At 36.3% G+C, this 13,811-nt stretch overlaps 2 long non-coding RNA genes across 5 annotated transcripts in view; one reads left to right on the plus strand and one right to left on the minus strand.

Annotated features, from left to right (window-relative positions):
- The window catches only part of LOC111092486, a 491,589-nt gene that overhangs the window by 148,794 nt on the left and 328,984 nt on the right, over positions 1-13,811 (plus strand). For all 4 annotated transcript variants that reach the window (XR_005355617.1, XR_005355615.1, XR_005355616.1 and 1 more), the window contains exon 6: positions 11,958-12,042. This is a non-coding gene — a long non-coding RNA (uncharacterized LOC111092486). The remainder of the gene's footprint in view (positions 1-11,957; positions 12,043-13,811) is intronic.
- On the minus strand, positions 5,247-6,903 carry LOC119870272. The gene is made up of 3 exons (XR_005355622.1): positions 6,798-6,903; positions 6,109-6,175; positions 5,247-5,405 (listed from the first exon to the last, which is right to left on the minus strand). It is a non-coding gene; the product is annotated as an uncharacterized LOC119870272 (long non-coding RNA).

Here is a 13,811-nt window from a genome sequence, read left to right on the forward strand (position 1 = left end):
CATAGTTGTCACTAAACACTTTTATACAATTGAAAAACATTAATTAGGTGAAGGTAAGCCTGCAAAAGAAACACTGCTGCTTATTTTGTTCTCTTTAATAATTAAAATCCTGTTGCTGACCTCTTGCAACAATCAGAATATTAATCTTCTGTTTTAAATGTTTTTAAATTATAGGACATATTCATGTTTTCTTAGTAACCTAACCCCTACTACCTTTCCCACAGCAACAATAAATAATAGAAGGCAGATGAATATTGCCTAGAAAGCTTAAGGGGAATAAATAGGAGGAAGAAGCTGTGTACCAGCCCAAATGGTCTCTCAAGTGTAAAGGCAACAGACTGACATTCTCAACATGAAATACTTTAGGGAAATAGAGTTCTTCTTGAATAATCTACTACACTATGAAATCTGGCCAACCAAGAGGTGAATCAAAATAAAGAACTCATGAAAAAGATGTAAAAGAAGTGATACTCATCTTGGAGTCCTTTTAGGTTTTAAAACTTGAAACCATTGTGAGAACTTTGATGGTAGAACTGAATCTAAATATTACAGGCATTGTGCATATAAAATGATATAACTAACAAAAGAGATGTACAGAAAGGTTAAATGGGAAGATATGTTAGATTAATACATTTTTATAGGGTATCAATGGATATTGCCTGAAGTTAAAGAAAATTGTTCTTATTTCTTGAAAGTTCTCTATATTTTTAACATTTGAAGAATCTAAAATCTAGCTATTACTTTAATTTCACTTTATTCTGCTAAATTTGAGTAAAATTAAATTCAAGCTTTTTGTTCAAAATTAAAATATGTAATATGGATTTATTTTAATAAAATGATCCCAGTCTATCCATAAATGTATTTACTTATCTTTTATTTATCCATATTCATAAAGAGATGTCTAGAAAGTTGTCTACCAAACATCTGTGGTAATTTGGGAGACTGAAGTGATTTTTAAAATTCTGTGTTGTTCCTTGATTCTTTGGGAACACACATCAGTTTTATAAAACAATATATCCTTTATGCTTCAAATAATCACCACTTTGTTTATTGCCCCAAATCTGGTGATTATGAAGAATTTGAACTTAGACAAAAAAACACCTCGGCAGTAATTTTGTTTTGTGTGATTTAATTAAACATATTGGTGAATATGGAATCGACTCTGAGCTAGTCTTAATGTGTAAGTAATTTGGATATTGGAAATTAACTCTGCTTTGAGTTCAATTGAGGACCAAGGTTTATACAATCTTTCCTCTCTTCATTAGTGAAAAACACTGGTGAGGCATCCCAGGGCATGTTCCTGGGAAGCAAATGATTTAATTTCCCCATTTAGCCACCTTTTCTAATTACGCTAATTATAGAACAAGCTGCAGGGAGCAGGCAAGCATGATGACTTGAATTCTACTCTAAGGATTAGTTATGAGTTGCTAAACAGAGGCACAGGATGGACTATGAAAACCATTTTTGTACCTATAATAGGTATCTGAGCAAAGAGAAGAGAAAAACTGGTTGGTCAGTGACTTGATGCTAAGTTGAGGAGAGATTCCTTTTAACAAATGACTTTAGAAATAAGACCTAAGGGATACCTGAGTGGCTCAGCAGTTTAGCGCCTGCCTTTAGCCCAGGGTGTGATCCTGGAGTCCTGGGATCGAGTCCCGCATCAGGCTCCCTGCATGGAGCCTGCTTCTCCTTCTGTCTGTGCCTCTGCCTGCCTTCCCCGCTCCCTTTCTCTCTCATGAATAAATAAAATATTAAAAAAAGAAATAAGACCTAAAACCACTGTACACTCAAATACTTATGCTTGACATATTTTAAGGGGTATACCAATACCTTGAGAAACATTTTCCTCATTAATTGGTAAATAATAGAATATTCCTATTTTGCTTCATCCCCTCCACCCCATGCTGTCTTTTCTTTTCTCTAGTGCAACTGGCATGTAAAGTTTTTCTTTGCAAATGAGTCAAAGAAAATGAAAATATTTTCATTTGAACTGGTATCACTATTCTTTAGATTAAAACTGCTTGTGTGCTGGTTTGATTTTTCCTCATGTGTTGACACTCAAAGAAGCCAGATAAGGAATTTTTTGGATGCTACTGATTTTGGAATAGGGTGGCATTTTGGGTTAGGATCTGTGTTCTCTACTTGCAGTGCTTTTCACTTTTGGAAGAACTCCTTGCCATAACTACTGAATGCTTTTACTTTCCAATGGCACTCTGTATGATCTGAGATCACAAACTTCTAAAATGATCATTGCAGCCTTCTATTAGTATAGTTTTCTCTACCTTTTGTTGTAAAGGTAAAAACTATGTTAGTTATATATTTGTTCAAGAATCTTTCATGGACTACTCTGAAGACCTAAGTACTATATTTAACATTTCTTTTAATGGGGAAAAATGGACTTGGCTTTCAAGTTCAGGTTTACAAATAAAACTTCAGAACACAAATCATTTTAATACTGTGGATTGCTAAAAAGGTAGAGTACTGAATCTATGGTGGGTACCTATTATGAGCAAGGGTTATTAGGAGGAAACAAAGTACCTACCCTTTGGGGGTGGGGACATACAATATGCAAGGAACTTATAGTGAAACTATTAATATAATACAACAGTCTTTGAGTGCATTCATACATATAAGGATGGTTTCAAATATATATGTCATTGAAGTCAGAACCCATAAGATTATCCAACTGAAAGGATATACTTTAGTCTGTCCAGAATTGCCTTTACTTAAATCATTTGTCATATACTCTCATGTATCAGAGAGGAGATGTACATAGCAAATGTATAAGAACTATTTTCTCATACTGAGATTTTGAAGAGTCTTCCTGTAGAGGGAAATGAAGTATACATCTTAATTATTTATGCTATTACATTTTTATTACATTGCATACAACAAGTACTTATTGATTAGTGGTAGTTGGGAAGGATACCTTATAAATACGTTTGTAAACATAGTTTTAAAAAGTCATTTGGGTTTGTATTGAAGACTTGCATCAAATATAAGTGTATGTAGTTATTTTGTTGTTTTTGTTTTAGTGTATGTAGTATTAAATGCAAATGATCAGAGAACTACTTCAGCACATTTTCTCCAGAAGAACTGCGTTGTTGGTTCTTTTCTTGCCTTCTTCAAGGGAACAGATAAGTCACATTTTTTTATAGTAGAACCATGTGAATGATAAGGCATTTATTGTTTTGGATTGTTACAGGGCTAGTTGTAGAAAACCTCAGTGTGGGTAGCATGTCTTCCCTCACTAACTCCTCTCTGGAACCTTCTTCATGTCCTCCCCTATCGTTCTTGTTGGTATTCTCCCCTGTGGTTATTGGAGTCAAACTCAGTTTCTCTACCTTTCCTCTAACTCATCCCTTTAGTAGTAGTCAACTTTCATTCTTCTTGCCATCCTCTGTGCCCAGAGAGTCCTGATTTGGTGTAGACATCCACCCTCTTCCTCAGGGCCATGTACTTCAGGAGGGGCTGACCCATCCTCCCTCACAGAGAGTAGATTCTAATTAATGGTTTCAGTTTGCTTGCCAGTGATTAGTTCTAGCGTTGGCTTGTGATATGTTTTAGGGCAACACTACATGAATAAAAGTATTCTGTGGACTTGTAGGTAAAAGTTAGAAAAAAAGAAAAGCTTCATTTGTTCTTACAAAAGATACAAGAAAAATACGGCTTTCTTTCTGCCTGGGAACATTGCCATACTTGGATGTGATATCTGGAATATCTACCTTTTGACATGGGATAAGCAAATTTTGAGCATAGAGTCAATACATGGAAGAGGGCAGAGCCTAAAGAATTATAAGAATTTAGAGGTAGAGCAGAGTTCAGTGACCTTTTTATGTAAAGGGCCAGATCACAAATATTTTAGGCTTTGTGTCCTATGATCTGTGTCATAACTACTCATCTTTCCTGTTGCAGCACAAAAGTGGCCACAGACAATACACACATGAATGGCCAAGGCTGTGTTCCAATAAAACTTTATTTACAAAAAAAAGAAAACAAAAAACAAAAAACAAAAGAAGAGAGCTGCAGTCTAAATTTGGTCTGTGGGTTGTAGTTGCCAAGCCCTGAACTAGAACCTACCTTGGTATGTATTATAATCTGTTTCTACTCACAATACTTCTGATACCAATGTGGGTCATTTTCCTCACACAATCAGTTCTCTCAAGAATTTTTTTTTGAGAGCTTGATCTCTATACCCTTCTCCTGTTCTGAAGGTTTGTGGGTAGGGCTGAAAGTTCCAATCCTCTAGTCACTTAATTTTTCTGGTGACCAGCCCTATCATGGGGCTGTTTGGGGGCCTTAGCCTGTCACCTCATTAGCATAAACCCAAGTGAGTAGCAAAAGGATGTCCCTATCACTCAGGAAATACCAAGTGTTTTAGGAGCTTTGTGCCAGGAATCGGGGCAGAGACCAAATACATTTCTTCTTATACCGCAGTGTGTGTCTAGAGATTGCCTATATTTGTACTTCTTTATATATGAGATCATTAATTTTCTAATTGGAAACTCTAATTTTCTAATTTCTAAGTGAATCTGTGTTTTTTGTTACTTGTAGCCATAATCATGATCTGAAACAGTATGATAAGACCTATCTTGTCTGCTCCTAAGTAGTATCTATATTGCAAAAGAAGCTTTCTGCTTTCTGGAAACAATATCACTCTTTGTTCTTTAATCAACTCTTAATTTCTAATGACTCAAATCTTAGGCAAGTCTAAGTTGGTAGGAGGTGAGTTATTCTAGGGCAAATGAGGTCTGATGGAGAATCCTAAATGCCATTGTGTTGGAAGTTACCCACCTTACTCTCACAGCACAGACAGAATGTACTTTGTTGGTGGCATACTCTGGTTGGTGGTTTGATGATTGCTGACCATTCTAAATGTGGATATCTCTACTAACTTTTCTCACAGAAGATCTGGTCTTCCCCATCATTATCACTTGTGAACTTCACAGGGTATTTGAAAATGTTGGTGTGACTGCTCTTCAGAAACAGTGACAAACACTGCTGTGAGAGAGGAGACCAGTTGGTTCCCTGAGAGCGCTGTAATGAAGATGCTCTGTGATTAAGTCCTTCCAGGCTTGGGTACTTCTTGCTTCTAGCCTGGGTATAAATCTTCATAATGTAACTATGAAGCTAGTAATTAAATTCTTCTGGCTACTTTGGAGTATACCAAGAATATTTTAATTACTTTTTTATGGGTTATTGTCATATATTTCCTCAGGGGGCTGCCTCATTTGAGTAATTCCATTCTTTTGGATTACATGTTGCTATTTTTAAAATAGCACTTATTCTAGACATAGTTCTCTCCCTCTCATATTGTATTTTTAACTAAACTGGGTGCACAGCCTCTTTGAGGATCATTGTGTTGGAAGTCCAAGTACTGTTAATTCTTTTGAAATAGATGAAAGCTAGAAGGGAAGAGGACACATGAGAAAGAAAACTTGATGGCAGAGACAATGAAAGAAAGCTGTTAAAACTTTCAAAACTCAAAAAAGCCTGCTTGAATGATAGATTTGATAACATATTAAGTTAAGACCTTGACCAACAAATCTTCAAGAGACTGGAGGTAAACTTACCCTTCTGCATTCAGGTTTGGACTCTACTCTTTGTCCTTAATTTGCTCTTTATTTCTACCTTTGCCCCTCCCCCCCATATTCAGTTAAATTGTTTTTCTTGGATGCAGTCTGTCTCAGATGATTAAAAACAAAGTAAATAATGTTAGTATCTGCTTACGCTAGCAAGTAACACATCCTTTTATGAGGATGATGGTTTTACCATGCCGTGTGTTCAGTCTGTGACCTGCAAAATTACCATCAACAGCCACTATAAAACCAGCAGGAATAATCACAAAAGGAATTCCTTGAGAACCACTAGTTTATCTTCCGGTGGAAGGAAGTCCTCAGGGGGGCTCTATCTACATATCTGTGTAGTGAAATTTAGAATTCTTTGCCTATTCCATTGATTTGAAGCTTTACTGTTGCCATCTCTGCTTGTATTCACACTGGAAACACTTTATTTTCTATGCTGACCAGAAAGAAGGGATAGTTTGCAGTCCATTGTGTGACTCAAGAATACAAAAACAAAAACAAAACTTCAAATGTTATGCAATACCTGGCTCCTTCTTTAAATCTGCAGGGAAGTCAGTTTGATGACTTAGAGTTTCATGGGTGAATTTGATCTACACATGGAAGGTGGGAAAAAAAAATAAAAGATCAGGTTAAATGTCAGAGAGCAAGAGGCAGCCTTGTCTGACTGTGATCTTTTTTTCTGCCAAGTCAAAATACTTCCTAGATGCTTGTATTTTGTAAGGATATCCAGGGAAGAATCTTTCTCCCATAGCTCCTTATTTTGTATTCTACTAGTTTTTGAAGTTTCCAGGGTTGAGAGATTTGAATTATTTAAACTGAAAAAATAATAAAGTTGCTTTGGCTCTTTGGATTATTATTATTTTTTTTTTGAAATCTAAAAAATTTTTGTCATTAGACACAGTGGTTATGTGAACAGTTTTATTTTCTCCAAGCACATAGAGCATCAACGGCTAGGATGGACAGGGGAGGAAGTAGTGGTAGATTTGGGCATTGTATTTTACTTGCAGGGAGAGCATCTCTGTCTGCTTGGTCATTAAAGGATAGTTTTTAGTTAGACACCTCCCCCCCTCATTTTTTTCTCGATAAGCACAGAAGAATCTAGAGTAGAAAATTCTTTTACTGTTATCTTAAGGAGAATTAAGCATAATAATTTTTTAGATTGATTAGAATTTCATTTCAGTACACTGTAATGAAAAATAGAGGTATATTTACCAGGATGAAGGAACTTGATCTTCCAGGACTTGGTCCTGTCTTCCTTGCATTCCTGCCTTTGCCAGTTCTCTACTGTCTCTTACCAAGCACAGCAAAATGTAGGAACAATGTGTACCCTGAAAAGAGTTAGGGATGTATTTTGTATAAATACAAAGTGTGTAAATATAATTGAAAACCTGATGAAATAGTTCTTGATTTGATCCAAGACTGAGTTGAAATTGTAAATGTCAGTTATTTTCACCTGCCCTGATTTGAAAATTGAGAGTAGAGTATAAGATGATAAAAAGAGGACCAAAACTCTGAGAACAAAGCCTACTGCCCGTTCCTCAATACTTCTATTTCCCACGGCTCCACTTTCTTTCTTAGTCTAAGGATTCCCCTTAGGCATTTGCACCCACTCCCAGTGCCTCAGTTTTCCTACTGTATTGCTATTGATTCCAAAATCTGGATCTGCAACCAAGAACTCTATCCTAAAATTAAGGGCAACTATTTCTTCACTTTGTAATTCGATGTCCCATAGGACATGTTTAGAGCTCACGTCATTCTCTTTCCCCTTCAGTCAGATATTTCCCCTCTATTCCTTAATGCTGTTCATAGTAGTCACACCATATATCCTGTTGCACACTTGTTCTTTCAACCTCAGAAGGAAACCTTATGTTTATTAATTTTCTTCATTCCCAAAGTCACCTTTTTAAAAAAGATTTGTTTATTTATTTGAGAAAGAAAGAGAAAGAATGAGTCTGGTGGGGAAGGGCACAGGGGGAGGGGGAGAGAGAATCTCCAGCAGACTCCCTGCTGAGCATGGATCCTGACATGGGGCTCAATCTCACGAACCTGAGGTTTTGTATAACCTGAGCTGAAACCAAGAATTGGACACTTAACCAACTGAGCGACCCAGGTACCACTGAAGTTACCTTTCTAAGTTGAGTCTTACTCATTTCTCCAGTTGTCTCTTGTTCTTATCTCCTAGATGGATTCCTGCCTTTGCACCTCAACCCTGGTCATCATCATTTTTTTCAGACTTAATGAGGTATAATTCACTGACAATAAACCACATATATTTGAAATATACAATTTGAGGGATTTTCAAACCATCATCACAATAAAAATCATGAACATAACCTTCATTCTCAGAAGGTTCCGCGTACCTCTTTGTAATAGGTCCCTCACTCACCTCCTCCACATACCTTTATTCTCAGGTAGCCACTCATTTGCTTTCCCATTGCTATAGATCAGTTTGCAATTCCTAGAATTTTATGTAAATAGAATACTCTTTTTCTGAATTACTTCACTCAGCATAATTCTTTGTTTCTTTCCAATTAAGATTCCTTTTGCTTCTCTATCTTGCTTTATTACCTTTACTAAAAGCTCCAGTACAGCGTTGAATACAAGGAGTAGGAGAGGATATCTTTGCCTTGTTCATGCCAGTCTTTGAAATTAAATATAAAGTTAGCTGTAGGTTTTGCATAGCTATCTTTTTTTTTTTTTTTTTTTTTATGATAGTCATACAGAGAGAGAGAGAGAGAGGCAGAGACACAGGCAGAGGGAGAAGCAGGCTCCATGCACCAGGAGCCCGACGTGGGATTCGATCCCGGGTCTCCAGGATCGCGCCCTGGGCCAAAGGCAGGCGCCAAACCACTGCGCCATCCAGGGATCCCTGCATAGCTATCTTTTATCAGATTGGGGATTTTCTTTCTATGTCTAATTTGTTCTTATTTTCATGCATTTTACTTTTATATATGTTATAAGCCCTTGTTGCCTTAATCACTTATATTTTAGGGATCCCTGGGTGGCTCAGCGGTTTGGCTCCTGCCTTAGGCCCAGGGTGTGATCCTGGAGTCCCGAGATCGAATCCCATATCAGGCTCCCTGCATGGAGCCTGCTTCTCCCTCTGCCTGTGTCTCTCCCTCCCTCTCTCTCTGTCTGTCTCTCATGAATAAATAAATAAAATATTTTTAAAAAATCACTTATATTTTAAATAGATTTAAAATTTTTTTAAAAAATCAGTTCCAGTGCTTTTCATTCTTATGGTAATCCAGATTTCCATAAGGCATTATACTTTCCTTCTACCTGAAGGCCCTCCTTTTAATATACTTTTCAGTACAGGTCTGCTGGCTCTCAATTCTTTTGCCTTCATATGTTATGAATAAGTCTACATTTAATCTTTGTTTTGGAAAGTTATTTTACTTGGGTATAAAATTCTACATTGACAATTGTATTTTCTTTCACTCTTTTAAAGATGTTACTCATGCCTTCTACCTCATACTATTTCTAAAGAAAACCCTGCTATCATTCTTGTCTTTGTTTCTCTATATGTACTATCTCCCCCTAACCCCACTTTTAAGATTTTCTATTTATCACTAGTTTTTAACCAGTTGGATTGTGATGAACCTTGGTGTCATTACATGCATGTTTCTTGTGCTTGTGCTTTATTTATGTCCCTGAGTCTGTGGGCTTATTGTTTATAGGCATTTTTAACACATTTTTCCATTATTTCTTCAAAATTGTAGGAATGACCAAATGACCTTTTTTCTTTATTCAGAGACTCCATGCATCCTACAGATCACTAATACTCATTTCTTTTTTTGGGGACCAGAAGGATTTTCTCTGTGTGTGTCATTATGGTTAGTTTCTATTCCTATTGATGCTTTTTTATTAGTGTCTAATATTCTGTAATTCTATCAAGTTTATTTTTTATTTTAGACATTGTATTTTTTTTGTCTCTAGGAGTTCAAATTATTTTTTTTCAAGTATTTTTTAAATTTCAATTCAGTTTGCCTCTGGGAGTTCAATTTAGGTGTTCTAAAAATATCTTTTATATCTCTGCTTAAATGTTTATAGATATTTTCCTGCTTTGACATTTGGGCATTTGGATTGTAGCTATAACTTTTAAGATACTTGTTTAACAATTCTGTAATCTTTGTTATTTCACAGTCTCTTTCTGTTCATTGATTTTTATCCTCATTATGTGATGTATTTTCCCTCTCTTGCACTGGGGCTTAGAACCTCTCTCCATGCAGAAATCTGGGCAAACAGGCTTAATTCATTTACACCCCCTCTTTCAGGAATCAGTGTCTGGCAGTGCTTCCTGCCAATGTCAAAAACCTTGTTTCATATGTTTTGTTCTTTTTAGGTGTTTTAATAAGCAGGAGGTTAAATCTGATTCGTCTTATTCCATCTTGGCCCACAGCCACAAGTTTAGGTTTTGTACTATTGCTTGAATTATTGTTCTGAATCTCTTAATTTTCTCATTCTGCTACTTAAAACCTTTTAGTGATAACCTTTTACTTTCAAGTGCAAATTCTAACCCATAGTAGAGCATCTCAGGCCCTTCATATTATGGCTCTTTCTACATTCCTTTTAGGCCATTAGTTTTCCTTTTCCTCACCCTACCTTCTACACAGATTGACACTCTATAATCAAACACACTCAACTAACCACAGTTCCTGAAATATACCATCCTAATGTTTTGATCTTGTTTTTTCTTTGTGCATAATCCTTTCCCTTCTCAGGCTTATCAGATCTTTCCTACTCTACAATACACATGTCCTAGTTCAAATATAACCTCTACTGTACAGCCTTCTGTGACTTTATCCCCACTGTCCTCAGCAAGATTATTACTCTGTTGTTCCCTCACCAGAACATTTCTGTTCCTTATGGAGCACTTAGCATGGTATTCACTAGTTTGTCTCACTAGACTGAGAAACTTTCCAGAGCAGCACTTGGAAAATTTATGCTGTAAAGGGCCAGATAATATTTTAAAGTTGGAGGGCCCTATGGGTCTTTGTTGCATATTATTCTTTGTTTTTCTTTACAACCCTTTGGAAATATAAAATTCATTCTTAGACTAGGGCCAAAGAAAAACGTGCTACCATAGACTGTAGTCTGCTTAGGAAGAGAGATTATTATATTTCATTCTTTGACCCAATAGAGTGCCTGACCCAAGAAGAAGCTCAATAAAAATGTACAGTTCTTTATTAATGACCACAAAATCTCCTATAATATTTAAATGATTCATGTGTGAAAGTAACTCTTCTAAGAACATAACATAGATTGCACCATTTGGTTTGTATAACATCAGGTCATATTGTCAGCACCATTTTATAAATTAGGCAGTGTTGGCCTGAAGAAGTTTAGGGATTTGCCTAAATCATGAAGCTTAGATGTCTTTAAAAAATTAGAAAAGGAGTAGTAAAGGTTCAGAGGCAGTGAAGTTAGAAAAGTAGTAGTTTAGGGACAGAAGCAATCGTATATGTTCTTCCTCTATTGGGTTAGATTCCCAAAGAGGACAAAATGTCCCTGCATTTGATCTATTCAGCATCTCTCTGATGGAAAACAAATGTAGATTAACATGTATCTAGTCTTTGACCTAAAGATTCATCAGTTTCAAGGGTAAGTAATCACATCTGCTCACTTTTATGTTTATCTTATAGTTTGGAAAAAATACCAAAATTGGGTTCCTAGGAAGATAGTTTTTACTTTTAAAAAATATGAAAAGTCTCAGACATATTACCACAATCATTTTTCTCCTTAAGTTCTAGAAAATTCTTGTTCCTCTTTAAGTTATATAATATTCTTCAAACAACACACTTTGTCTAAATTGGTTTTCTTCAAAGCATATATTGTTGAGTTAGACACTGAAGAAACATATTGTTTAAAAGCACACACAAATGCTTTATTTTTTAAGTTTCTTGACCGAAAAGGAAAAGATAGTTGTCTTTATGTTTTATAGAAAACATTACCTCATGGCTGACAATTTGTGACAGAGTGAACTAGTGTGTGCTGGTACTGAGAATCTTGATGATGCTTTTTGGAAATCCCAATAGACTAGACTTGTTAACTTAATGGAACTCCAATAATCAATCAAACCATCATCATGAACTAAAATACCCTCAATGCAGCTGCCATTTATAATTAAGTGATAATGATCTTTATAGGAAAGATTACAGTGGCATAAAAAGCACCTGCTGTCAAAATTAGCTTTTCAAAAAGCAGAGGCTGTTTCATTGCCATAACTTTAAGCAATAATTGTTAGACCAATTTAAAGCAAATTAGTAGGTGATTTAGAGTTAAATATACAATATATTTACATCAAGAACAATATTGTGAAGATAGTTAATTTTACTCACTGGAAATTAAATGCGTTTTATCAAATGACAGCTCTGCTCTTCCCTAAGTTGAAGTCTGCCAGCTAGAAGACAATCAGAAGAGGGGTATGTGGAGAGACAGAGGCACAGAACTTGAGGTGGGCTGCTGGCCAGGCAAAGGCCAAATCCTTGGAATAATGTAACTGGCATTTCTTTCATTTTCTAAGTATGAATCTCTTTGGCTTTTAATCACTGACATTTCTCCTTCCTTCCAGCATTTTGTGTTGCTTATGTCATGTATTCACACAAATCATTACAGACATCCCAAACAAAAAATACAATAAAACTAAAAAAAAAAAAAAAATGACGCAGTTGCAGCATAAATATGAAATACAGATGGGTTTTTACAAATAGATCACTGCCAATTCTTGCAAATGTCAGGGTTACTTGTGAGAATTAGGGAAAACTAGAGTTTTAAATGTAGTCCAACGTTCCTTTAAAAGAGAGTCCTATGCACTGCCCTTCTGTGAAGACACATCATTTCTAATCACTGTTTCAGTTTAAGTCAGGTCTTGAGGTTGAGAACTGGGGACAGGGTGAGTCAGCTTAGCTTGTCAGGGAAAACTTGAGAGGGGACAGTTATTGAGCCCCTGCTCTTGGCTTACTTGGCATAAAGCCACACATATTCCTGTAGCATAAGTAGCTACCAGGCAATGGGGCTGGGGATGAGAGCTCCTGCCCCTGACTAAATTCAAAAATGAATTTCTCGCATATCTTATGTGAGTTACAATAGCACATGCAGTGGGGGGGTGGGGCTGAGAGGTCCTCTAGCAAATGAGGTCATGGGATTACCTTTTGGTTGGTGAAATTAATCATTTAGAATGCATTTCTAAAGAGTGGAGCAAATGCTACAGGTAAGTTGGGACTGCTTATTTTACTTCATATTTTATTTATCTACTTATTTTATTTTTCACATATATAAATAGTGGCTCCCTGAAAAAAACAAAACATTTTTTTTTCATGTCCTTGATTGTGAGTTAAGTTTCTGTAGAAATGACTTTGCTTCTTTGGGATCCTATGAAATATCAGACTCCCTGGAAAGGGCTTTCCTTAGGCAATTTTTACTTTCTGTGCCTCAGTGTTTGAAATAATAGAACTTAGTTCAAAGCACTGTTGTGAGGATTAAATGAGTTTGCTTACTTATTCTCAGAACAGTGCAAGGTACACAGCAAACACCCAAAAGATGTGAGTTGTTATGGTTATTATTTTTTGCAGAGACTCTCTCCCATTCTCCCTGTAATGATGTTAATCCAGGCACTTGTTAGTTCTTGTTTGGACCCTGTAGTAATTCCCGATTGACCTCCTCATCCCCAGGATCTTCTCCATCCAATTCACCTTCCATTCTGCCGCCAGAAAGATCTGGCAGATGTCAGAGATTTTTACTGTCCTGCTCAAAAAGATTTAACTTGGAAAAAAAGCCTTGGGACCTGGGTTGCACAGTGGTTGAGTGTCTGCCTTTGGCTCAGGGCGTGATCTCAGGGTCCCACATTGGGCTCCCTGCAGGGAGCCTGCTTCTCCCTCTGCCTGTGTCTCTGCCTCCTTCTGTGTGTCTCTCATAAATAAATAAATAAAATCTTAGAAAAGAAAAGAAAAGAAAAGAAAAGAAAAGAAAAGAAAGTCTTTAACTCCTTTATTTGTTTTTGCAGATTCTGTACTGTTTTCCACTGTCCTGAATGGCAATAGTTGATTCACAAACTGTTCATCTGCAACACTGGTCATTTGGTCATTCCTTCCCTTCCCTGTATCATAAAATCCTTGTTTCTTTCCCCCTTCTGTGAAATGTCACCCAGAGAATGGTTTTCCTCATGTATAAAATATAGATTATAGTGTTAACTTCATTGGATCTATGAGAATTTAATAAGAGAAT

The sequence above is a fragment of the Canis lupus genome, chromosome 2 (genome assembly GCF_011100685.1).
Source record: "Canis lupus familiaris isolate Mischka breed German Shepherd chromosome 2, alternate assembly UU_Cfam_GSD_1.0, whole genome shotgun sequence".
NCBI classification, from domain to species: Eukaryota; Metazoa; Chordata; class Mammalia; order Carnivora; family Canidae; genus Canis; species Canis lupus.